Raw genomic sequence first — 25,871 nt, 5'->3', positions numbered from 1 at the left:
AGTAATCTTTCTCCCCAAGAGTTTTCTGAATTCTCCAAGAACTCCTGTGGGAATAGGGAGAATCCTCTTTGAATGGCATTTTATTTAAAAGTGGAACAATCACAGGAGCAGATGTAGTATATTAAAATCTGCTTGACCTATGGATAAGGATTTGTATGTTTGAACTCTAAAGAAACCGCTTTTGCTTGAGGCTAAACTATAGTAGTGATCAGTACTAGATCACTGACTCAGTACCCAAAGCCTGTACAATTCTTTGGCATTGTATCTTGGGTATTAAAATACAATTATTTTTGTTATAATTTAAATTATAATAGCCATTGTAAAATTTAAAGTTCAGAGTTGAACTGGAGATTTGAATTTGAAATTTTATAGTGAGTCTTTTACTCCATTTGAAAATATTTTCTGCATATCACAGTGAATTGTGTTTGAAAATTGAACTATATTATAAAGGCACAGGTTTGTTGGATATTGCTGGTGATTCTGGTGTGACATTTGATGCTAAATTCTAAGTTCTAAAAGTCATGTAGTCTATTTCAGGAATATTCTTGAGGTTTCACAATATAGTATTATTCAAATTATTTGTAAGGCATCCCAAATTCAGCTTCATGAAAAATAAAATAAATATTATCTTGGAAACATCAGGTGAAGGGATTAAAATTCCCCATCCTTTTTATAGCAAGGGGTGAATATTCTCTTCTGTATTCAGGGGCAAATAAAATCAAAGTAGTTGATACTTTTAGAGTAGAAAGTGTAATTAAAATAATTGGTAGGTTTTACTCCTACAACTCTTAAACTTAGATAGATAAATAGACAGACAGACAGATAGCTAGATACTTTTATATAAAAAACTCAATTTTCTTTCTGAGGAATGAGATATATACATTTATCACTCATCTTGAGGACTTTGTGAATATTTGTTAATAAATGGTAAGGTATTTAGTCCCCATACACATATAAAATTGTCAATAATATACAATAGACTGAGTTAAGTGATGTTTATATTCATTTATTAATTCAATATATGTTTTATGCTCATGTATAGTGTTAGGTAATCAAAATGTATTAAGCAGAATCTCTAGGAACTGGCAGATGAGTTTCAGTGACAAACAAACACAATATTGAGTGATAAAACCTTTAGTAAGCAGTTCATAGGGAACATGGAAGCAGAGGTATTTTGGTTTTGAAAACCAAGCCCTTCAAGAATGACTAGAGATTATGACTAGCATAGAAATTATGATTGTTGTCAGCAGAATACATTTTCTATTTTTATATGTAGATATTTTTCTGTCATAGTTTATTAGCCAAAAATATGTAGACATTTAGTTAAATGTGATCACATGAGAAACATTTCACTTATATTTAATAAATTTAGGTTAGAGTACAAAGTAGTGATTTTCATCATTGCTCCATGTTATCATAGTTTGCTTTCATTCATTCTTCTTTCTTACATATTTTTAAATGTATCAATACATTTTGCTCAAATGGACTTCATATGTCATTCAAGATAATAATGGTTAAAACATTTGTTAAAATACTATAGTAGGTTTTATTTCTCAGCATTGTTAGCTTTCATATACCTCTATAACAAAAATGTATGTTATTGATTCTTTCAACATGCCAATATGACATTTATTCTTGATATTTTCATATTATTCAATCAAACATTATCATAATCCTATAATAAAGTTTAAATTTTGACATCTTTTATATGGTTTGCTCTGATATTGAAATATATATATATATATATATATATATATGTATATATACACATATATATATTCATTTCATTTGTATTGGATATATATTTCAAATAATATATTAATTTTATGAGAATTAGTACTAAAGTGAAGAACATGTCAAATATAATCCATTGTTTTGAAAATTTGGGAAATGTAAATTATATTTGCTATTAAACAACATGGTATTTTGTTCTAAACAGTGATGTCAAATTAATAGGACTCTACTGTGTCAACACTAACAAAAACAATCTAATTTGAATTGTACTCATTAAAGGCAAATAGTTCAATATATACATACATACATACATACATACATACATACATAAATACATACTACTCAGTTGCTCTGTCTGTCATTTTAAGAAAGAAAAATGAAAAGAACTTTCTGAATGGGTAGTGAATTACTACCATGCACTGCTTGGTACCTTAGTGAATTACTTGAGAGTAGATTTGTATGCTCAAAATCTGTTTCTGTATACTAAAATTGAATGTGGAATTTTTTCCTACGTATATCAAGTACTTATCTCTTGAAACCCTTTAATCATCTGAGTATCACCAATGCAAAATCAGAACCCAGGTGAATCCAAGAAGAGAGGTTCTTCTTTAAGCTTTTAGGAACTAGACATTACCATAGCAACAGGAGGCTTTCTATTATAAGGTTTTAATACATCTGCTTTATTTTCCATTGCAACAGCGGTTTACAAAGCCACACTCAAACTCTTTGTTAGGGTTTTTATGGAGTGTCAGCATAGCCATAGTGGTTGTTATAATAAAAAAAAAAAATCCTGACATTTATACAGGAAAAAATTCTGTATAAGTAAAAGTCACATTTAAAACAGTAACTCAACTCTGTGTTAAAGACAACCACACTACTTTCATGAAATAGGAAGTACTGATATTTTCAAAAATTGAAATATTCACCTTACAAAATTTCAGTTTTTATGATATTTATACACACACATAAAAGATCTGTAGTATCTATTTTTACTGATATTAATAATGACACACATATTTTTCATTTGATGAAGAATTACCATATATTTTTGTATAAAAGGGATTTTATTTGGGATTTGGGGAAGTGGCTAGGGGCAGAGAAGAGGGGACAGAATAAAATACAAAGAGAGACGATAGAGAAAGAGAGGAAGAGTCCGGCTGGGGACATGTAGGGAAAGAGAGATAGGTAGAGAGGAAGAAGATGGAGAGATTGAGAGAGAGGAGATACCTAGAGAAGAAGGTTGAAGAGAGAAAGAGAGAGGGGGGAGAGGAGAGAGAGGAGAGAGAGAGAGAGAGAGAGAGAGAGAGAGAGAGAGAGAGAGAGAGAGAGAGAGAGAGAGAAAGAGAGAGAGAGATTTTATACCTAGGCAGGCTCTAACCTGGCTGTTGCTAGGTAACTATTGGGTGGAACCTGGAAGAAATGCAGTCTGGTTTAATTAAAAATAAGAAACTAGGAAAAGGTGATGGTAAGGCAGGAATCAGCTCATAGTTTTCTTTCGCTACTTCCTACTGACATGGGTGTGACAGTTTTGTATTTTTGGAACCCTAGAGGAAAGGGACGCTTGTCTAGTCCTGGGAAAGCTGGATGTTGTCCAGGGTCTGTGGGAAGGTGCAGGCCCAAGTAGGAGCATCTGTAAAGGTAGACTGGAACATCTTTGGGTTGCCTCTCTGGACCTATCCTGAGTCTTAATTTTGAGTAAACGCCTGTATTTGGCAGCATGCTAATAGTTGCTGGTGAATGGAGTGAGGGGCAATTGGTGAGCCAGAACACATAGTTACAAACGCCAAGTTTTTCAGCACCGTTGATGTTTTTATAATCAGACCAGTCTCCCATATGAAATCTAGCGATGTTTAAGGATGTTTAATTAATTAATTTTCAGTGGATTTACATGTTAATTAATTAATATAGTATTGATACTTGCATATATAAAATTACATTTTGAAGTCATACTGTACTCTAGGAGTTTTAACAGATAACACACGAAAAGTATGACTAGATTGGTCTTATCATCTTTGTGACCTGACATTATGTGCATTGAGTATTCTGAAAGTGTTCAGGAGTAGCTTCTAATTCAGCCTACAGTATTAGAGTATCTTAAGTCATCATTCCTTGATCTTAAAGTGAATTAAGGCAGGTAAGCATAATATTTTGAATTGCAGGGATCTGAATAAAGGCAAATCCATTTTAAACAACTTATATTTTATATGCAGGTAAATTATAATGACTCAGAACTATGCTCTCAGAGTCAAGCTGTAGAAAAAACAACTCTGTTAATTGCCTATATGTCAGAAATGTATTCAAGATCATCAAAGTAGTTCAGACAAGCAGAAATAAAGGTGAGAGTTTGGATTCCACATAAAACATGCCTATATTGGACACAAATCTACAAAGAAACAAAGTATACCATAAGTGCTGGGTGCTGAACGGAGTGAAGTATAAAAATATTGCTAGTGAGCACATTTGTTTTTAAGAGTTCTCAATCTTTCTAGTGTGGCAACCCTTTAATACAGTTCCCTGTGTTGAGGTACCCCTCCCGAACATAAAATTATTCCATTGCTCCTTCATAACTGTAGTTTTGCTAGTGTTATAAAGTGTAATGTAAATATCTGATAGACAAAACCCCTAATGGGTCAGGTCTCCCAGGCTGAAAAAAGACTAATGAAAATACTGTATTATTAAACACTGATAATTCTCATGCCACAGTACTGTATATTTTAAACCAATGAAATGTTCACTTTTGAAATGCAAGTTTTATGGTGTGTGATTTATACCTCAAATTTGCTCTCACACTGTCATGTTCTTCAAACAGATCTCACTAATAAGATTTTAAACATTATTGTTTGGGTGTTTGCAGATCACTGTATTGAAAACAATATTGGGAACAACCAAAAAGTAATAGTGGCAGATAGGATTCTAGATGAAGTTGAATATGAAGTTTATGATACACCTACGTGCTCATAAATGGTCAATAAACTGCTTCATACATATTTAATGAAGCTAATTCTTGAGGGTTCATTGCCACATCCCTCTTCTTTCATGTGTTAAAAATTTAGTATACTATCTTGAATATTGTTTTTATTTTCTGTGCATAACTTCTATTCAAATAATGGGCATTATTAGAGATTGTTATGTACGAGAATATAGTAAAAAATCCAGCCTATCAGATATATTAATATATGAGACATTTATTTTTACTATTTTCCACATCTTGAAGAGTGAAAATATTATTTATGATGAATGTAAACCTGGAATTTTAAGTTATGTGTAGAGAATACCATATTGATCAGAGATGAAAGGGTAATAATCTAAAACACAAAAAATCAAGAAGAGTGTAAGAATGTTGTTTTATTTTGTTTTGTTTTTGTTTATTTTTATTTTTCAGGATATACACATAAATATGGCTTGCTGACAGAATCAGTAAACATATAAATATATGTTTTCAAACAGTGAATGAAAGAAGTATTATAAAGAAAAATCCCAAATATTTTGGAACCAAGATTTAAGTAAATTAACACAAAACAGAATTTGTACAGAGTATTTGGAAGTAAGGCACTTGAGTTACTGAAGCAAGCTGACTTCCCACATGACTAAAATGTGAATAATAACGGAAATGGACTGGTGACAGAGAGGAACACAGATCCTAATTTTTCATAAAAAGTCACTCTCTTCAACAAAATTGCAAAAAAAAATTATGGAGGGAGTCTATTTAACTGAGATTTTAATTTACTTATGATTCCAGAATGAAATTGTATCTAATATCTGAATAGACTCATTTTTTCATTTACTTCAATTAAGATCTGGGGTCAATACTTCAAAATGTCTCATCCTTTTCCATGTTTGACAGTAACCTTTTGTGAAAGGTTAAAGTCACATACCAATATTTTTTGTAGAATTTGCTGATAAAAGCTGGGTGTCTAATGCTATCAGATCTGACAGAGATATGTCAGAATTTGATGACCTTTTCACTCCTATTAATTCTGCAGCTTATTCATACTATTTATTTTGGAAAAGTATTACTTTAGATAATAAGCATAAATTTTCCACATATTTTCTTCTAAGAGTTATACATAAGAATACTTAAAACACGTTAGTATTAGTTATGTGAGCACAATCAGTCTTGCATGGATTACTGCCATAGAAAGATAAAATTTACCTTTTTGTACTTGGTGCTTTGATCTTCTTCCTTGAAGCCCTTTCTTTCTAAATGTACAATTTGTAGTCTGTTTATTGATTTCATTCCTTACTTGTGCCTACACTCAGGAACTAGTACATAGTTTTGTTTTTTGTTTGTTTGTTCTTTCTTTTTGCTTCAATATAAGCCATGATTTTCACCAAGAAATATTCAGAAAAAGAATTAAATTAAGTCATAAAAGCCAAAATATTAAGATAAAAAATTAATTTTAAATTCTGACTACATTCAATATCAAATGGAAATGTGAATATAACACAAGAATATAAATGTTTGCCATTATTTATTTTGAGTTTTGAGAGTACCAGATCATGGGACACTTGGTAGAAATAGTGTTTCAATCAGCAAAAACACAGCTTTCATCATTCTTTCTCAGCAAGTAAATAACACTACATCATTGAATAAAGCATTTGCCTATTGATGAAAATTTTAATACAATAATCTTTCTTTAAAAATTATTGGAAAGGACAATGGATTTACTTTTGTTAGCAAACTTTTGACTTTAAAGAAATAATAAGCCCCTATTGATTTTAATGTATAATGTTGTCATATTTTTTGATATACATACAGGATGTTATCCCCTGTAAACTGCCCATTGCAGCTCACACTTTTTAGCATAATCAATTTATTATTTTTTTTCTTTTTTTATTGGATATTTTATTTATTTACAAGACAGATGTTGTCACCTTTCCCCATTTCCCCTCCCTAAAACACCTATCCCATACCCCCTCCTCGTTTATGCTTTTATACCATTTTAATTATGTGTCTGTATTAAGGTCAGTTCTAGGTTGAGCATCTAGCAATACAATAGATACAAAGAGTCAAGGAACAAGCAAGACGATAAACACAAATATTCAAAGAACAAGCAAGGCATTAAAACACAATTATGTGAACACTCTCATGATCACTGTTTCTAAGGGCTTATCAGGATGACTGTTTTCTGCAGTCTATTCCTCTTGGGTACATTTGCTTCTTTTTGTTCTAGAGTTATCAGGTGTGCTGTCAAGCTCTTAGTGTATGCTCTCTCCAGTTTATTTTTGTAGGCACTTAGAGCTATGAGTTTTCCTCTTAGCACGGCTTTCATTGTGTCCCACAAGTTTTGGTATGGTGTGTCCTCATTTTCATTAAATTCTAAAAAGTCGTTAATTTCTTTATTTCTTCCCTGACCAAGTTATCATTGTGTAGTGCATTGTTCAGTTTCCATGTGTATGTGGGCTTTCCATTGATTTTATCACTATTGAAGACCAGTCTTAGTTTGTGGTGATCTGATAGAATGCATGGAATTATTTCAACTTTCTTGTATCTGTTGAGGCCTGTTTTGTGACCAATTATATGGTCAATTTTGGAGAAGGTACCATGAGGTGCTGAGAAAAATGTATAATCTTTTGGTTTTGGATAAAATGTTCTATAAATATCTGCTAAATCCATTTGGTTTATAACTCCTCTTACTTTTACTGTGTCTCTGTTAATTTCTGTTTCCATGATCTGTTCATTGATGAGCATGGGGTGTTGAAATCCCCCACTATTATTGTGTGAGATGCAATGTATGCTTTGAGCTTTAGTAAAGTTTCTTTTATGTATGTGGGTGTCCTTGCATTTGGTGCATAGATGTTCAGAATCGAGATTTCATCTTAATTGATTCTTCCTTTAATGAGTATGGAGTGTCCATTCTTATCTTTCTTGATAACTTCTGGTTGAAAGTTGATTTTATTCGATATTAGAATGGCTACTCCAGCTTGTTTCTTGGGTCCATTTGCTTGGAAAATTGTTTTACAGCCTTTTATTCTTAGGTAGTGTCTGTCTTTGTCACTGAGGTGCATTTCCTGTATGCAGCAAAATGTTGGGTCCTGTTCCTTTATTATTTAGTCCAAAAGTTTATGTCTTTTTGTTGGGGAATTTAGACCATTGAAGTTAAGACATATTGAGAAGTGATTATTGCTTCCTGTTATTTTTGTTATTAGAGGTGGAGTTATGTTTGTGTGGTTATCTTCTTTTGGGTTTGTTGGAAGAAGATTATTTTCTTGCTTTTACTAGGGTATAAGTTCCCTTCTTGTATTGGAGGTTTCCCTCTATTATTCTTCGTAGTGCTGGATTTGTGGAAAGATATTGTAAGAATTTGGTTTTGTCATGGAATATCTTGGTTTCTCCATTTATGGTAATTGAGAGTTTTGCTGGGTATAGTAGTCTGGGCTGGCATTTGTGTTCTCTTAGGGTCTGTATGATATCAGTCCAGGATCTTCTGGCTTTTATAGTCTCTGGTGAGAAGTCTGGTGTCATTCTGATGAGTTTGCCTTTATACATTACTTGACCTTTTTCCCTATTGCTTTCTTTGTTTTGTGTATTTGGTGTTTTGATTATGTGATAGGGCAAGTTTCTTTTCTGATCTATTCTGTTTGGATTTCTGTAGGCTTCTTGTATGTTCATAGGCATCTTTTTTTTTAGTTTAGGGAAGTTTTCTTCTATAATTTTGTTGAAGACATTTACTGGCCTTTTAAGTTGGGAATCTTCACTTTCTTCTATACCTATTATTCTTAGGTTTGGTCTTCTCAATGTGTTCTGGATTTCCTGGATGTTTTGAGTTAGGAGGGTTTTTTGGCATTTTGCATTTTCTTTAAAAGTGTGTCAATGTTTTCCATGGTATCTTCTGCACATGAGATTCTCTCTTCTATCTCTTGTATTCTGTTTGTGATGCTTGCATACATGACACCTGATCTCTTTCCTAGGATTCCTATCTCCTGGGTAGTCTCCCTTTGTGATTTCTTTATTGTTTCTACTTCCATTTTTATGTTCTGAATCATTTTGTTCAATTCATTCACCTGTTTGCTTGTGTTTTCTTGTGTTTCTTTAAGGGATTTTTGTATTTCCTCTTTAAGGTCTTCTACCTGTTTACATGTGTTCTGAATTTTTTGAGAGTGTTGTTTATGTCCTTCTTAAAGTCCTCTATCATCATCATGAGAAGTGATTTTGAATTTGAATCTTGCTTTTCTGGTGTCATCAGGTATATAAGGACTTCTTATGGTGGGAAACTAGGTTCTGATGATGCCAAGTAACCTTGGTTTCTGTTGCTTATGTTCGTGTGCTTGCCTTTCTCCATCTGGTTATTTCTAGTGCTACCTTCACTCACTATCTCTGACTGGAGGCTGTCTGTCCTCCTATCTTGGCTGTGTCAGAACTTCTCAGAGTTCAGCTGTCTCTGTGAATCTGTGATCCTGAGATCCTGGTTGTGATTGCTCTTGGGAGTCAGGCTGCTTCTGTGCTACTGAAATCCTAGTGTGCTCAAGCTCCTGAGATCCTGTGATCCTATTATCCTATGTTCCTATGTGTTAGAGCTCCTGGGAGTTCAGCCTTCTCTGGGTTTTTGTGGGTTGGGTACAGAGCTGAAGCCTTAGGGCTGCTCCAGTTGCAGGTGCCAACAGGAAGAGTCCTGTGCCACTGGCCTGGAGGGAGTTCCTGGGTCCCAGTGGGTCCCAAATTACTCCCTGTTTGTTGGTGGCAGGGGGTTGCAGCTTACTCACCTATATTCCTGGGTGTGTTAGAACTGGAAGTCCAGCCTCCTCTCCAATTTATTATTTTTACTTTATAAAGTTGTAATGGAATCACACAAAAGGATGTTACTAAAAATTACCTCTGATGGAAGCTTTCCACTTCCTGACAAAATATGAACAGTTGACACTACCACACACACACACACACACACACACACACACACAACTTGTTGCTGCAGCCTCTTTAATCATTTGTCAAAATAAATTATTTCCTTGTCTATATCCTAGGGTAAAGACTGTCATTAATCTGCAATTGACAAAGTAAGAAAACATATCAATGATCAGATATTTGAATGTTAATGCAAAATACACACACAAATATTTGCAATAGAGCTATGGAGTTTCCTACTGTATGTTATATTATATGCATATTATATCAAATATATTAATTTATATTTAATATATTATATTACATTATAGAAATATAATATATATTAGAATGTTGCACAATGTGAAATTCACTGGGCATGCTGCTCAGAAAGACAGACAATGCAGCAGTTGGGCTGAAACAGCACAGATTAGTGTAAAGAGAGCACACCAGCTATAAATTTAACAAGGTGTTCATTTGCTAAAGGGATTGATTTTGCATTTGCAAATAGGAAATAAGTAAGCATCCAACTCTTTTTATTGCAAGACAGATTAAAACAGGGTTCTTGAAAAGCTTTCTTTAGAAATCTCAGTCATTTTAATTTTGGATGCTGTCTCTTATATTTTATGCAAAAGATGATAACTTAAAGTGGATGTGAAATGCAATTGCATTTTTAGCACATATATAGGTGATTCTGTGGATTTCCTATTGTAAAAGAGTGAATATTTTAATTAGAGCTGGTGAGAACAATAGTTTTTCTCTTCAAAGTTCTAATTAGTTTTCAAAACATGACACCAGTTTTGCTCCTTATATAGCACCTCAGAAAATTAGCAACTTTGAGAATTTACCACGAAAATAATTAAATCCTAAGAGTCTCTAAGTCTGATTGTCCAAATAATTTTAAAGAGCTAATTCATGAATTTGTCCATGTCAGATATTATTAGTTATTTCACATTGCTTGGTGAAGAACATATAAATTATGTATTTTCAGGAAGATACATGTCATTAGTTTCTCAGGAAAATTTAGAGAGAAAATAATGGAAGGAGTTAGAGTTGGAGCCAAATATGTCATTGTGTGAAATGTATACTTTATGTCATGAGTTGTATTGTCTGTAAGAGCAATTTTGTTGAGGTAAATCTTAGTTTTTACTTTGAAAACTATCAGCTGCTTTCAGCTAAATTATCAGATTACTTAAATCAGTTATGAGTTATCTACTTCCCAGAAATATACTTATATTTTAGATACTAGGTGAGAAAAAATTAAAACAAATATCTCATTTAAAGTGTACATATTTTACTATTGAATTTTTTAGTCACCCAATCTCATCACTCTCTGTCCACCGTGTCTTTTCTGATTTTGTCTGCCTTATTTTCTTTTTTCTCCTTTTTTACATCTCCTCTTTTCTTTTGTATAAAATGTACACTTACATTGTATATACATGGGTTGTGTGCATGTAGGTGTGTAAAAGCATTATTTGAAATATTGGCTTATTATTAGAATGTTCCATTTTTCTTCATTTTCTCCTTCTACTATGTATTTGTCCCCTCTCTTTCATCCCATTCTGTTTGTTATGACATAATGTTCATAGTATACAATTTACCCATTTAAGGTGTACAATGAAAAACTTTTAGTATGTCCATATATGTTTGCAATCATCAACTCAAACTAATTTTAGCCTATTCTTGTTGTATTTAAATCAGTACTAAGCTGTTAGAACTCTTCTATTCTAATCCCTTTTCTTCTTGCATTGCTTTTCCAGGAAGTACCATTAATCCACTTATATATTTTTTCACTCTATAGATCTGCCTATTATGAACACTTCATATAAATGGAGCTATGTAATATGGGGAATTATTTTTGCCATTTAAAACACCTTTAAATTTTATACATGTAGCTTTGTATTTTTATAGGTCTATGGTCTTTTTTCATGCTAAAACATTAATGTGCTGAACACATATTACCAAATCCATTTATCAGTTGATATTTATTGGGAAGTTTCCCTCGATGGTTATTATAATTACCACTATTATGAACATTCATGTATAAGTAAATACAAGTTTCCATTTCTCTCATTTGTGTACCCAGGTGTATAATAGTTGTTTCAAAACTGTTAATAATGTCTTACTTAGAGAACCGAATAATCCCCTTCTAAGGCAATAAATGACATTACTACACTGCTTGACTATGTGATCGTTTTAAATTCTAAATATTATGTATGGTTTTCAGTGTCTTTGTTGTTTGGTAGTAAGTGAAAAACATTGAACTTAACATATTCATTTCATTATTAAGTTGTTTTTGAGATTTATGTGAAATTTTCTCAGATACAAATTCATTCTTCATCACCATACCCTTTACAATAAGAACTTTCTTCTCCATCCAAGTCTAGCAATGTCTTCAAACACCCATAGTCCATATTATTATATGGAGTAAGTAATTATGCCCAGCCAGTAAGCTTCTCGGATTCATTTGTCTTTCATCACATCATCCTTAGTAGTTCTAGTGATTGCAACTGAGTTCATTTATTAAGGATGTTTCATAGTGCCATATTGCCTGAGCCATATAAAGTTGCATTGTTTTTTAAATACTAGATTATGAGAATCTATACAAATAATCTTTTACTGTAGTGTACATTGCCAGTGCAAGAAGCTAATACTTTGTAGACAAATAAAAAGAAGGATGTCTTATCATGGAAACACTGGCCAATTCTAAATAGTATTAAAATTCAACATTCTTGAAATCAGACCACAATGGAGTGAGTTATGCCTAATTTTAAATCAAAATTCTGTAGATGGCTTGATGGCCAAAAATAAATGACTGCTTCTGTCTGTTTTCAATAATACATGGTGCCTAAGAATAAAGAAAACTGTGGAAAGTTGTCCAATTAGATCACTCATCACTTTGTATTTTTTAAAAAAAAAAAAAAATGTGTTTGAGTCCATTCGGCCTGGCATTAGCAGTTGCAGGAGGCCTGGTGAAGTCTGCTATATAGAATGTGGATACTGGATACAGAGTTGTCATCTTTGGCAGATTCCCTGAAGTACAGGACATTGTAGTAAGGGAAGGGACTCACTTTTCCACCCCTTCTGTACAGAAACCAATTGTCTTTGACTGCTGCTCTCGACCACAGAATCACTGGTAGGAAACACTTGCAGAACGTCATCATCACACTGTGCATCCTCTTCCTGCTGGTGGCCAGCCAGTTTCATCATATCTACACCAGCATAGGTGAGGACTATGATGAGCTGATGCTGCTGTCTAACACCACAGAGATCAAGTCTGTGTGGCTCGGTTCGATGCTGGAGACTTGATTACCCATCAAGAGCTGGGTTCCAGGCAGGTGAGCAATGAACTCACAGAGAAAGCAGCAACATTTGAGCTCATCCTGGAAGATGTGTCCCTGACACATCTGACCGCCAGAAAGGAGTTCACAAGAGTCAATAGAAGCCAAAAAGGTGGCTCTGCAGGATAAGGAGAGAGCCAGATTTGTGTTGGAAAAGGCTGAGCAGAAGAAGGCAACCATCATCTCAGCTGAGGGCGATTCCAAGGCAGCTGAGCTTATTGCCATGCTCTGGCCACAGCAGGTGGTGGCTTGATTGATCCCTGAAAGCTGTTAGCTGCCTAGGACATTGCACCTCAGCTCTCCTGCTCTCTGAACATTACTTACCTGCTAGCAGGGCAGTCTGTCCTCCTCAAACTTCCCCAGTGAGGCTTCCCCTGCTCCACCTTCTCAGGCTAACCACACCACAGCCTCTATCATTCTGAAGGACACCTTCCTTCTTTCCTATGTCAGAAATCACTGTGAAATTTAATAATTGGCTTAAAGTGAAGGGAATAAAAGTAAAAAACTTCAAAAGAGAAAGAAAAAGAAAGAAAGAAAAAAGGGAAAATTGCCATTTTCTGTTTAAAATGAAATGTTAAGATTTAATATATAGATGAGGCACACATGTTAACATCCAAAGGTTATAAACATTTAAGAGCATATTCTTCCTAGAAAAAAAATCACTAAAAGCTTTCTGGGTTAAATTTGAAGTCTTGTCTTTAACAAGAGAAAATAAAAGGATAAATAAAGTCATAAAAAGGCCCCCCAGTTACATTGGAATTCCTTGTGGTTTTGGTAAAGTAAAAAAAGAAAAGCACATATTATTGCTAGCTCTGTTGTTAGTTTGATATAAAATGGGATCATCTGATATATAATGTTTCTACCACATTTAATAACCAGAAGCCACAAAAGTAAGCTTCTTGTGTAGCAAAGTCTTACATCAAGAAGATTTGTTTTTCAAATCTCTTCCACTAAAACAGTTTTATAAATGTGATTATTATTTCAGTATTAAACTTCATCAAATATCTTATTTGTGTCCATGAAATTAGTAACATATAGATACTTGATTTTTAGGTGTTATTATTCTTTTTTAAAATACATTTTAATTCTAAATACATACAATTTTAGAATTTATGGATAACTGATATATGATTTATGTAAAATTATGTGAGGTGGAGGTAAATGACAGTAGACTGCAAAATAAATTGTCAGTAGTTTGGAAAGTGCTAATTTTCTCACTATAATGAGACTTTGGACCATGAACACAGAATATATTCCATTTACATGCTTAATTTCAGTTTATTTTCTGAAATTGAGAAATAGTTGCATAAATGTTCATTTTAAAATTTTAATGTATTCTTTCTGTATGAGTTACCTTCTAAAATAGAAGATTAAATTCTGTAGGTTTTACATGGTGGTGATATTAGTGAATTTGGCAATTTGAGACAAAAAGATCAAATTAAAACTTTCACATTTTGAGTTTTACATTTCCATCTTCAGGGACTGAATATAAATTTCAAGCTTGGTTGCTTAGGAATAAAGAGCTTTAGCAAAGAGAGTAGTTTGAGCATAATAATAATTATATAGAGGTCTAGAAACAATCCTATTGAAAGAATTAAATGTGTTCAGGAGAAATGAAAAGTTAGAAGAAGGCGAAAGACAAGGTAATTCAAAGTACTAATGAGAATCAATGTGAAACTGTGTTTGACTGAGTGATTCACTTTCATAAAGTCTCAATTGTAACATCATATATTTCCCTACTTTCCTGGTATTAGTTTGTTTGCTGTTCAATTCTAACAAGTTATGTAATGTGTGGGTTTTAGTTTGGTTTTGTAAGAATAATACTGAATTCATTTTAAAATGAAGGTTTTTAAGCTAGTAAGCTCTTTTAATTTTATGTTTCAAGGACAAAAAGTTCTGATATGTTTTCTAACCTACCACATTTTTGCATTGCTTTTTAAAATTTTGTATTGTTAGTTCTTTGCACTTAATAAAAGCCATAACATAACATTCACATAACATAAAGCATATTGTTTAGCTTGTTTAGGAAACAGAAGCAGAACTTCTTTGATATACAAATCAAGTTACTTATTTTTGTTTTATAACTGTTACTACTCATTTCAGATAATAGTTCAGCAAAATAAAGCCAGTTCTACTTCAAATCAAGAAGTCGTTAAGCATACTTAAAAGCTATCCCCAAAAGCCCATGACAATTTGAGTTTTTAAGGGATGCTTTGTATCTATTTTAATTTCTTATTTGCATTTAGAATTAGTAGACAAGCAGGTGAAGGGTTGTTATTATAGACCATTTAAGATTTTAATAAAGCAATCAACATTTACATTTTCTTATAATTCTCATCATTCAAATTCTAAGCTCTACTGATGTATAAACAGGCTTTGTGCAGTAGCATCAAAACAAGGACATGATGCATAGTGTTTACACAGTGATAGTTTCTGGATCTAAAACTGTGAATGACTACTGCTACCATCTTATTCATTGGTAGAAGAGAATAAAGGTAATTTAGTAAGAAAATGCTATCGTATTTTTATAAGGATCATCTATGGGTTGATTGTTCATCATATCAATATAGTTCCCATTTGACACAAGTGACTTAACTTCTTTAGCTTTTTCTAGACTAGATCTCTCATTTTACCACACTGCTGGTCTGCCCTTTCACAGTTCCTTCTATTTCTCCTTCCCCCTGTCTCCAAGAGGATGCCTCCATCCCCACTCCCCCCCCACCCCCCATCCCCCCCACCCCACCCCCGCCAAGCCTTCACACCCCCTGGGGCCTCAAGTCTCTCAAGGTTTAGGTACATCTTCTCCCACTGAAGCCAGACCAGCCAGGGAGTCCTCTGCTGTAATGTGTTGCAGGCCTCAGGCCAGCTCATGTAAGCTGCCTGGTTGGTGACACAATATCTGAGAGAATTCAGGGGTCCGAGTTAGTTGAGACAGCTGGTCTTCTTATGGGGTCGTCCTCCTTTTTAGCTTCTTCTAGCCTTTCCCTAATTCAACCACAGGGGTCCCTGACTTCATTCCATTGTTTGGACATAAGTATCTGCATCTGTCTCAGTCAGCTCTTTGTTGGGCCTCTTGGAAGGCAGCCATGCTAGGCTCCTGTCTTAAGCACACCACAGCATCAGTAATAGTGTCAGGTCTTGGAGCCTCTACTTCAATTGGATTCCAAGTTGGTCTGGTCATTGTATCTCCTTTCCCTCAGTCTCTTCTCCAATTTTGTTCCTGCAGTTTTCTTAGTCAGGAACAATTCTGGGTCAGAGTTTCTGACTGTGCGATGGCAACCCCATCCTTCCATTTGATGCCCTGTCTTTCTAATGGAGGTGGACTCTACAAATTCAGTCTCCTCACTCTAGGGGATTTCATCTAAGGTCACTCCCTTTGAGTCCTGAGATTCTTTCACCTCCCAGGTCTCTGGTATGTTCTAGAACCTCCCCCTAACCCCTAGGTTGTATATTTCCATTCATTCTGCTGGCCGTCAGAGCTTCTCTCCTGTCCCTCACCATACCTGATATTTGTATCCTATTTCCACCTTTCCCCTCCTCCACTCCTCTCCCACCCAGATCCCTCCTTCCCTCTGTCCCCCGTGATTAATTTCTTCTCCCTCCTAAGTGAAATTGAGGCAACCTTTGGGTCCTTTGGCTTGTTAGTCTTCTTGAGTTCTGTGGATTGTATCCTGGGTATTCTGTATTTCTTGGCTAATATCCACTTATTAGTGAGTACATACCATGCATGTCTTTTGGATCTGAGTTACCTCACTCAGGATGATATTTTCTAGTTCCATTGATTTGCCTGCAAACTTCATGATGTCCTCATTCTTAATAGCTGAATAGTATTCCATTGTGTAGAATATTTTATTTTAAAATTATTTTTATACTACAACTATATCATTTCCTCCATTATGTTCCTCCCTTTCAAACCCTCTCATATACTCTCTGTAAATTCCTGTATCTTTTATTACCTTAAACTAAGCAGAATCCATTGTGATGGAACTCAGAGATGAACTTTTAAGATACTGAAGGCGTTATTTTAGTATTTTGTTGTCAGATTCACCTGTTTTCCTACAGTTTTTGTCAAGCATGGTGAACCATTGCTTGCTTGCTTTCTTTCTTTCTTTCTTTCTTTCTTTCTTTCTTTCTTTCTTTTTTCTTCTTTTGGCACTTGCTTTAGTACCTTTTTCAAAACAAAAGAAAAGAAAAAAGAAAGAAAAAGAAAAGCATAAAAAAGAAAGAAAGAAAGAAAGGGTAAGAAAACTAAACAACAAAAGAAATTTTGGTATCCTCTCACTTATAACTCTATAATTAAAATTCCATATTATATATACATACTGCTTTTAGAAATTCCACCAATCCACATATCCACATTTAATATTTAATCTTTGTTTTTTTACTACTAGTAGCATATGCACAAGAATATCCACACACATACTTGGAATCAAACTAAGTTGGCTTTCAGGTCTGTGACCCCTCTTCAATGCAACTACAGGCAAAATATCTTCTTGGTTAACTGGTTGATTAAAATAAAAATATGGTTTTGGCATAAAATGTGATAAATGGAGGTACTAGTATGAATTTCATCAGGTTGTTTGAGAATAAATTATAAGTTATTTACATTGTTTAGGATATGCTGAATGACTGAAGATATCTCTTCTTAAATGTCAGAGCACAAGGTATACCCAATATCATTTCATAATGTCCCCAATTACACATACTATTCAAACATTTACATATAATTTATTAATAAATGACACTGACAGCATAAATTTTCCCATGATCTCTACCCTGAGGAACCTTACTGTTTACAATTTAAAAAGAAAAATATAAGAGAGGAGATATATTCTTAATACAAAGTTGTCAAAACATTAATTATAGCAGAAATACTCTAAATGAAGCTCTTTAATCAACTGTGAACCATTAAAGATAAGCTTTGAAGGAAGTGACATTAACTGTGCTATCAGTTTTAACACACTTTATTGTAGAGTATAGAATAATTGTAAAGTATTAGTGACAAGATATAGAAGCGAAATTCATGAAATTCTTCAAGATATTAAAATTATGAAACAAGAGAAATAGAAGTCATGAAGAAATCATTCCAAATTGTACACATAGAAGGTACACCAGAAACCATATAAAGTTTACTTTTTGTGCAAAGTTGCTGACCTAGGGCAGTCCAAATGAGAATAAAAGGAAAATGGCAGGGAGAGAAAGGAGGTCATGCACACAAACACCGTAGAACACTCAAAGGACATCAGAATTAACTAATGAGTATAACAGATAAAACAAAGTGAATATAACTGCAAAGATATCTAAAGTTAATTCCTAATGAGAAAAACAAGGCTAACTAACTTGGGTTTGCAAACTTCAGAAATCTATATAAATATATTTTAATGAGATTTTATATATTCAATTTAGTTTGGAGAATTTTAGTTAATATTTTATGTTTTTCAAATAGTTTTTCATGATTCATATACCCTTTTATAAAAAATGCTATTAGCCTGGATTTAAAAATATAGTTGTACTTAATAAATATCAAAATTGTGGCATTTGTTTTAAATTAAGCAGAATGCTTCATGAATTTTTGTTAAGAGTTAATTTTTATAATTATAGCTTGTACATCATAAGGAGTATCATGAAATTAATCAAAATAATTGACTATATTTTATTTAGTATTTTTACATGAAATTGATTTATTTCTATGTTATGCATCTGATTAACATTTACACTAGTTTAATAAAACAAGTTGAGTTATCTTTAATTTCTGGAGATTGTCCAAGTGTCTGCTGGTAAAATTATAAAAGCTCAAGGCTTTGATTATTTCATCTTCTTCACTTCTGTCTGTAACTCTGATGATATAATAAATATGTTTACCTTTCAAGATGATAAAATATTAGTTTCCCTTTTTAATATCAAATTTTTGATAATTCAAAAAAGTGTTAGCTATAGATAGCTATGATGAAGAGTAAAGAAAACAATCATGAATTTAAAGGCAAATACAACATAAAATCTTGTTTCAAATAAGTGAAACAGGATTTCTTTTGAAAGTACAGTTTGACAAATAATATAATTTGGAAATGAAAAAGTGAGATCTATTTTTCATTGTACACATTATAGTTAACTTCAGGTGAAATAAATATGTAACAATAATAACAAATTTATGAACAGACTGAAGAAAACTTTACGTGAATTTTTATGTATCAATGTAAAGGAAATTGATTGTTTTTAATATTTATATAAAAATATATACTCCATGAAGGCTAATGCACGTAACAATATAATAGTCATTAATAGATAATATAAATATTCAAATGACTAACATTAAACTCAAATGTTTCAACATGCCATAGTATAAAACTAATTTTCATGTCATTTATATGTCATGTTTAATTGATAATTCTTTTTTTTGTTTTAACAATTTGAAATATAGCTTCTTTTTCTGCCTTTGACTGCCTTCTGTAGAAATTCTTCCAGCTGCCAGTCCAAATTTCTCACCCAGACTCAGGGACTCTCATCACCTATCCAACAGGGTATTCAGGCTGCCAAGTTGGCATCAAGTCTCTTATTAGCTTCAAGAAGACTTGAGACAGAAACTGTCAACACTTCCTCTTTGGCATCTATGTGACTGTGAAGAATGATCACATATTAGTCAAAAGAATCTTGTCTACTTATAGGTAAAGAAAAGCATATTCTACTAAAGAATATTTTTATTTTTCAATGTTCACAAATATAAATGCTCAATTACTTGTGTTACTCTTTCTGTGGCAATCTACAATAGAGGTTCTGCAGCAAATTGAAGATGAGAGGAAAAAAATGTAGATTTTCTTGAGGTGATTTAAAACAGTATAGAATACACAGCCAATAAAATTTGAAACCACATAACCAAAGCAGTCATCATTTGTGGTAATTTGTGTTAAACAAAATCAATAAAGTCACAATTTTTCTATTTTAAGTAAAAGAGCTATGAAAAACAAATTTGTCTCAATTTTTTTGTCTTAAGCATCTTATATACTGCTTGAGAATATTATCAAAATTGATATGTAATTTTAATCACATTTGGGATTATTAAATGTAGAGCCTTTATAGGATAATAAGATATAATTAATTTATTATCACTTTTGAGTAGGCATTTGTAACTCATACTCTTTTAGTGTTATCACCAGTAAAGTACTAATTTTTCTCATCTCCTTCAATGATATTGATTAAAGGGTAGTACATGAGTGACAGTGGACCAAATCATATTGTACAAAAATGCCAATTCTCTACAACTTATTAAGGTATCCCTTGGTAAATGGCTCTGGTATATCACATGATGCTGAAAAATAACAGTTAATGCAGTTATATTTAATCCATTCTTAAAAATTTAGAACCTTATCTTTCAAATTGTCCATCCTAGGGCTTCTAGAAATATTCATAAGATTCATCTTGTCCTACAAGTGTTTGAACACAAAAATCCTTTTACACATTATATCTATAAATATTTATTCAGACTCTCATATTATATGGAATAGAATTTTAAGACTACTGCTATAGAACATTGAATATGAGGTACAAAAATCTCCTTTTTATGTAACAATGCCTGCTGCTGATACAAATAACAATAACCCTTATTTAAGGATAAGTTCTTGAAGATACAAAGTTGAGTAAGTCTGTAAGAACTTTTCTGCTCTGCATCAGCTATATTATGTTTTATAGTTGATATTTAATATATAGTTATATACAAGTATAAACAGCTAAAGCATTTTCTTCTTGGGCTACAATGGCATTTTGCATTTGATATTTGGGTGATACTTCTGGAGCCTAACATGGATGTAGAGGTCTGCAGTCCCAACTGCTTATGGAAAAGTTCAGGAGAAGCAGAAGCACAAGGCATCTCTGGCTACAGAAAGAGTTGACAACTAGCCTGCAAATATTAGTGAGATGCAGTTTCAACAACAACAACAACAAAATTAAAATTAAAAATACACAAATTTCCCACTTTACAAAATTTATTCTAGGAAAAATTGGTTCATATCTAGTGACTTTTCACTGAATATATGAATTCTAATTTCTTATGAGATCCTCTTACAGGAGTCTCATTGTACTAAAGAAGAATTTCTATCTGAATCAACTAGTGTTTCCATTGTCTGTGTGCTCCAAATGAATAATGATTCATATTGTAATGATAAGATGTTACTGTGGTTACCACATTAGAAAATACAAGAATTAACTATAAGATACTTTATCTTGAGGTCTTGTGAGAAAAAGAGAAGAATCTTTCATGTTTCAGTTTTCATAATTGTATACATTATTGTATTCCACTATCTCTCCTCATATATCCAATCAAATATTTATATCAAGGAAGCATAAATAAATACAACATTATTTAACATAGATACTGTTTTCATGACTCAACATACTCTCAACAGTGATATCCAGGAAATTTCAAAAATACACTGTTGAGGCTTTATCAGAGTCCAATTTACTTATCTAACAAAACTCTTGGTTTCTACAAGAAAAGTCCAAATATAGTACATTGAAATAAGCTTTTAATTCAATCTATAAGTACATATTGTTAGATGGACTTTTCCTGTGCTATTGTATTCCTTCCACTTTGGAATTATGAATAGAATTCTAAGCCTTATAAAATGCTTTGTTAACACATCTATAGTTTCTACTTTCATTTGTTGAAATTGAAATAAATAAAGTGACTATGCTGACGGTTATATGCAGAATCTGATATGTGGTATTTGTTCCCATCTTTAAGAGTTGACTCATCCACAGTAATGTAGCACTAATTTGTCTCAGTGACTCACATTAATTCACGATTTTCAAAATTTTCATTTCAGTTTCAATATAAACAACTTTTCATTTGCAGTCAGAGTTTGCTCATTTTGCATAATTTGTAATTGTATAGTTACATTATGTAATATATTAATAAACATAGGTTTTAGAAAAAACACAGCATACTCTTTAACAACTAGACACTGGTCAAGAAAGAATGCAGAATGTTGAGAGAGTAGACATGTTTTATTACAGAATGTTTACTATTAAAAAAAATTCAGGTGCCAAAACTGTTTAGTAAGTGATCCACTGGAAGTTGTCCTTTGGTGTGCTTCTTCAGTTAACTTCTTTGGGAATCTCATTCTAAAATCAGCCAATAGCACTTGTTAAACCCTGCGTTCCACCTGAATAAACGCTCTCCTTTTTGTTTTCTGTAAAACTAGAATAATCCTTAAGGTGCCTTGCATGAGGAGAAAGCTTACTTCCTGTATTGTCTGGGATGGTAAAACTATTCTGCATGGCTCAAGCAACAGAGAGGTAGAAAGTCCCCTCAGCATTGCTTTTCTTTTTATGCTCTAGCTTGTGTATAGTAAAATTTACCCAAAATTATTTCAGAGGTTGCTAGTTAGAAATACTTTGAGAAAACACCCTATAAGAATCATTAACAATAATGGATTAAACAGTAACCACAGGCATCACAGTCTCCAGAAGATTCTCAGGGTAGTCAAATGGACAACTAAAACCTGAAACAGTTTGTAGATTGTTCTGTCTTAAGGATCTACCCTTTCACCATTGTTTTTATGTTGGCAGCCAAGACACAGAGAACATACACAGAGAACATAAGTCAGTTAAAAAGCACTTTTCTAGAATCTCCAAGGAAGTCAGTTCCTTCCTTGGGTGGCCAGGGGAGCAGTGAATCATTTTTATAAATCTGCATGAAGATGATTTGTGGGATATTAAAAGTACAGATAATTCAGTCTTGTACCACTTTTAACAACTTAGAATCTTCCACAGGTCATCCCAGTCTGTGTTCAGGAAAGTTCTGAATGCTAGTGGAATAAAGAAATGCATAAAACAGACCATTTTGTTGAAAATGTGATTTTCTAAATTACAGTCTTCTCCCCCCATGTGTGCATGTATGCTCTTTATTCTAGAATAGATTATTTATTCACGAATACTTTTAATGCAGAAACAGCAAACACAAGTTCTTATATACATCTGCATAGGAATGAGGTGATCAGTAGGTCTCAGCCACACAGCCTTTGTTGGAAAGGTCCTGGCTGTTCCTACTGAGCCCAGGGATGTGTTCTTCACTTAAAATTCTTCATTCTTAAAATTTGAAGTACATTAAGATCACTTGAAAATTTGATATCATTAGGATGAGGCATGCATCCTGTGTTTTAAATGTGCTCTCTGGTTTTGCTGCTGCTCAACAAGGGATCACACTACATATCCTGGAGTTAATCCTTGTGTACGTACTAGTTTTTATCAGGCATATTTAGTAGACTTAAAAATTTATAACTGTTCCATCACTACTATGTACATCTTCCAAAATTTATGAGCATCTACTTAATTTTCTCACTTACAGAATGACAGAAAATAAACCCTTACAATGACTTGAAATACAAGTATAATTACAGCAGACATGGTATTATTTGTCTAATACCAAGGAAAAGGTATAGTAGTAGAAGTAACCTAATCTAAACTCTCTCCATGCCAGGATTAGTCAATAAATGCCAACAGTATACTAGCATTAGGATCAGTTGTTAATTGCTATATATGAATAGTTTGTATATAGATATAAACATCATGGTTATGGTAAGAAATTTTTCTCCTTTCAATGTATTATCATTGGTATAGTATTTATAGATAATTTAAAATTATTTTTTAGCCATGTGTAAGATTTTGACAACATTCTAATTATATATATATATATATATATATATATATATCAGAAATAAATATGTTACTATGTTTCCTCAAGAAGCATAAATATTTTAGTAAATGTTGTCACAGTGGTTGTCTTCATTCACCCATGATGAATGCCTGTATACTTCAGTACAAGTAAAATCTCTCACATAAAATTGCATAAGTTTCAGTGAAATTCATAAACTAAGTTCAAATAATAATTTTTTTCAAAGTCTTATGTGATAATTTATTTTCATTTTCATTTATGTAGTCTTTAATAGCTTATTGCTATTTCTACTTTAAATATAATTTAGCACTATTTGCTGGGACCTATGCAAGACACAGCATATTCTGAAATACTATTAGATATCCACAAAAAATGTTTCACCCCCAAGAAACTTAGATTCTAGCTTGTGTCAATTTATACAAAAAATAAACAGCAAAGTGTGCAGTTTAAATATACTTATATGTATGGTTTAAACATTTTTTAAAGAGCTAATATCAATTTTGTCTTCATTTACGTATCTTATTGGAAGAAAAGACACAGATTATGCATTAAATAAGAGTAGTATGCTAAACAGAAATGATATTTCAGGGGGAAACTTATACTTTCTTATTATGTAGTTTGCTATAGATACAGTGAATGAATAACTAACACCACAATATAAAATTAGTCTAAAATTTTGAAATTCTGTTGCCTTATCTGAAAAGAAAATTCACATATGATTCTGCAAGGTACTGATCTGAGCTAAGCAATTTCTAGTTTTTCTTCTGTGGCGTGTTATCAAAGAGTGGATGGTAATAGAAGAAGGATCATCTGACTTGTAGACTTTCCAAATAGATCAGAAATCAAAACTAAATTACAGTGTCTTATAATAAATATGAAATTTACCTTCCCCCAAATCAGTTCTGAGTCGTTACTGTATTATACCTTATTAATGCTAATTCCTAAAAATAGAACACACACACATACACACACACACACACACACACACACACACACACACACACACACACACACAATATAGTTCATGCAATTCTAAGTCTATAGAACCTGATGTGATTGGAAACTGAAGCTGAATTGAACTTGGTACCTCACTAGTATACTACAAAGATTCTTTTGACTTTGTCCTGGTGAGACAATCAGTTATCTTCATGCATAAAATTATCTTTGGTGTAAAGAAGTAAAAAAGTTCTTTAGCTCTCACTGGAACTTGCCACTGTAACATTGATTCCCAGGATCTTCTTTCAAGGTTTTAAACACAAAGGCAAGGCTTCATAGAGCCATTTATGTACTTTTTAGTATTGAAAGGTTTTCTTCTTTTTAGTAGAATTTCTAAAATTTATGTAGAATCAACCCTAAGAAATGTTAAATCCTAATAGTGTTTTAGAAAACTTTCCCTCTATGTGGCATCTTTTCATTTGTTTATATGCCTTCTTTCACTCCAGATATTCTCTGTTATCTTTTAAAACATGGCCAACCCAGAACCCCAATAGCCTTCATTATCCTGACTCATCTCTGAACACAAACTTTTCTGAAATTCACTGAAGTAAGAAATAGCTAATTGAAAATGAACACAAATTTGTTTCCACATGGGATAATAAAACTGAATCTTTCAAAATGATGTGTTGTGGCCTTAATAAGTTATTTGTTTATTCATTCCATCTCAAGCTTTATTGGATTTTGGTCATAGGGTTATCAAAGAAAGCAAATGCAGATACAGGTCTTATAAGCTGTTACGCTGGATGCTCATCTCTGGGGAGTTTGCAGAGTATCATGTTTGTGTTATCATTCTGGAGCTTGGAGTGTTTCTGGTGACAGAAATCTCCCCTGGGTTATAACAATGTGACAGTGTTAAGATTATTTCATGAGCTGACTTAGACAAAGCATTTAATTACAGTAGTATCCAGATGGAAGTTTGAAAGAAGTTTCTATTTTTAATCTGAGGAGTTTGTTAGTACAGAGATCATTTCAGAGATACTAATGATGAGTCTCCCAACTTTAGTTTAAAATAAAATAAAATAAAATAAAATAAAATATAAAAACAAGCCCAGAAGGATTTCATTGCTCCACTTTTCTTCTGACATAATTAATATGTAACCAATTCCAAAGAACCTTTTGGTCTATGTACCAACAATAATAATATTGTTTTGTTTGCATTTGTGAATACTCTTTCTCCAGAGTAATAGAAAATACTTCCCAAGATTGTCTTATTAATCTTTATAGCACATTGTATGGTACCAGGTAGGCTGCATTTGACACTATCCACACAGAAGTGTTTTTTTTTTTCATTCTTGTACTTGGGTGGAGTGAA

The 25,871-nt window shown here is 32.8% G+C and overlaps 1 protein-coding gene and 1 pseudogene across 1 annotated transcript in view; both read left to right on the top strand.

Annotated features, from left to right (window-relative positions):
• Nucleotides 1-25,871, top strand: part of Il1rapl1 (interleukin 1 receptor accessory protein like 1) — a 1,244,239-nt gene that overhangs the window by 377,712 nt on the left and 840,656 nt on the right. The gene's annotated exons all lie outside the window — the stretch shown is intronic.
• Nucleotides 8,814-13,263, top strand: LOC117695540 (prohibitin 1-like; annotated as a pseudogene).

The sequence above is a fragment of the Arvicanthis niloticus genome, chromosome X (assembly GCF_011762505.2).
Source record: "Arvicanthis niloticus isolate mArvNil1 chromosome X, mArvNil1.pat.X, whole genome shotgun sequence".
Classification (NCBI taxonomy): domain Eukaryota; kingdom Metazoa; phylum Chordata; class Mammalia; order Rodentia; family Muridae; genus Arvicanthis; species Arvicanthis niloticus.
The sequence above is the reverse complement of the archived record's forward strand: the minus strand, read 5'-3'. Positions and strand labels throughout refer to the sequence as shown.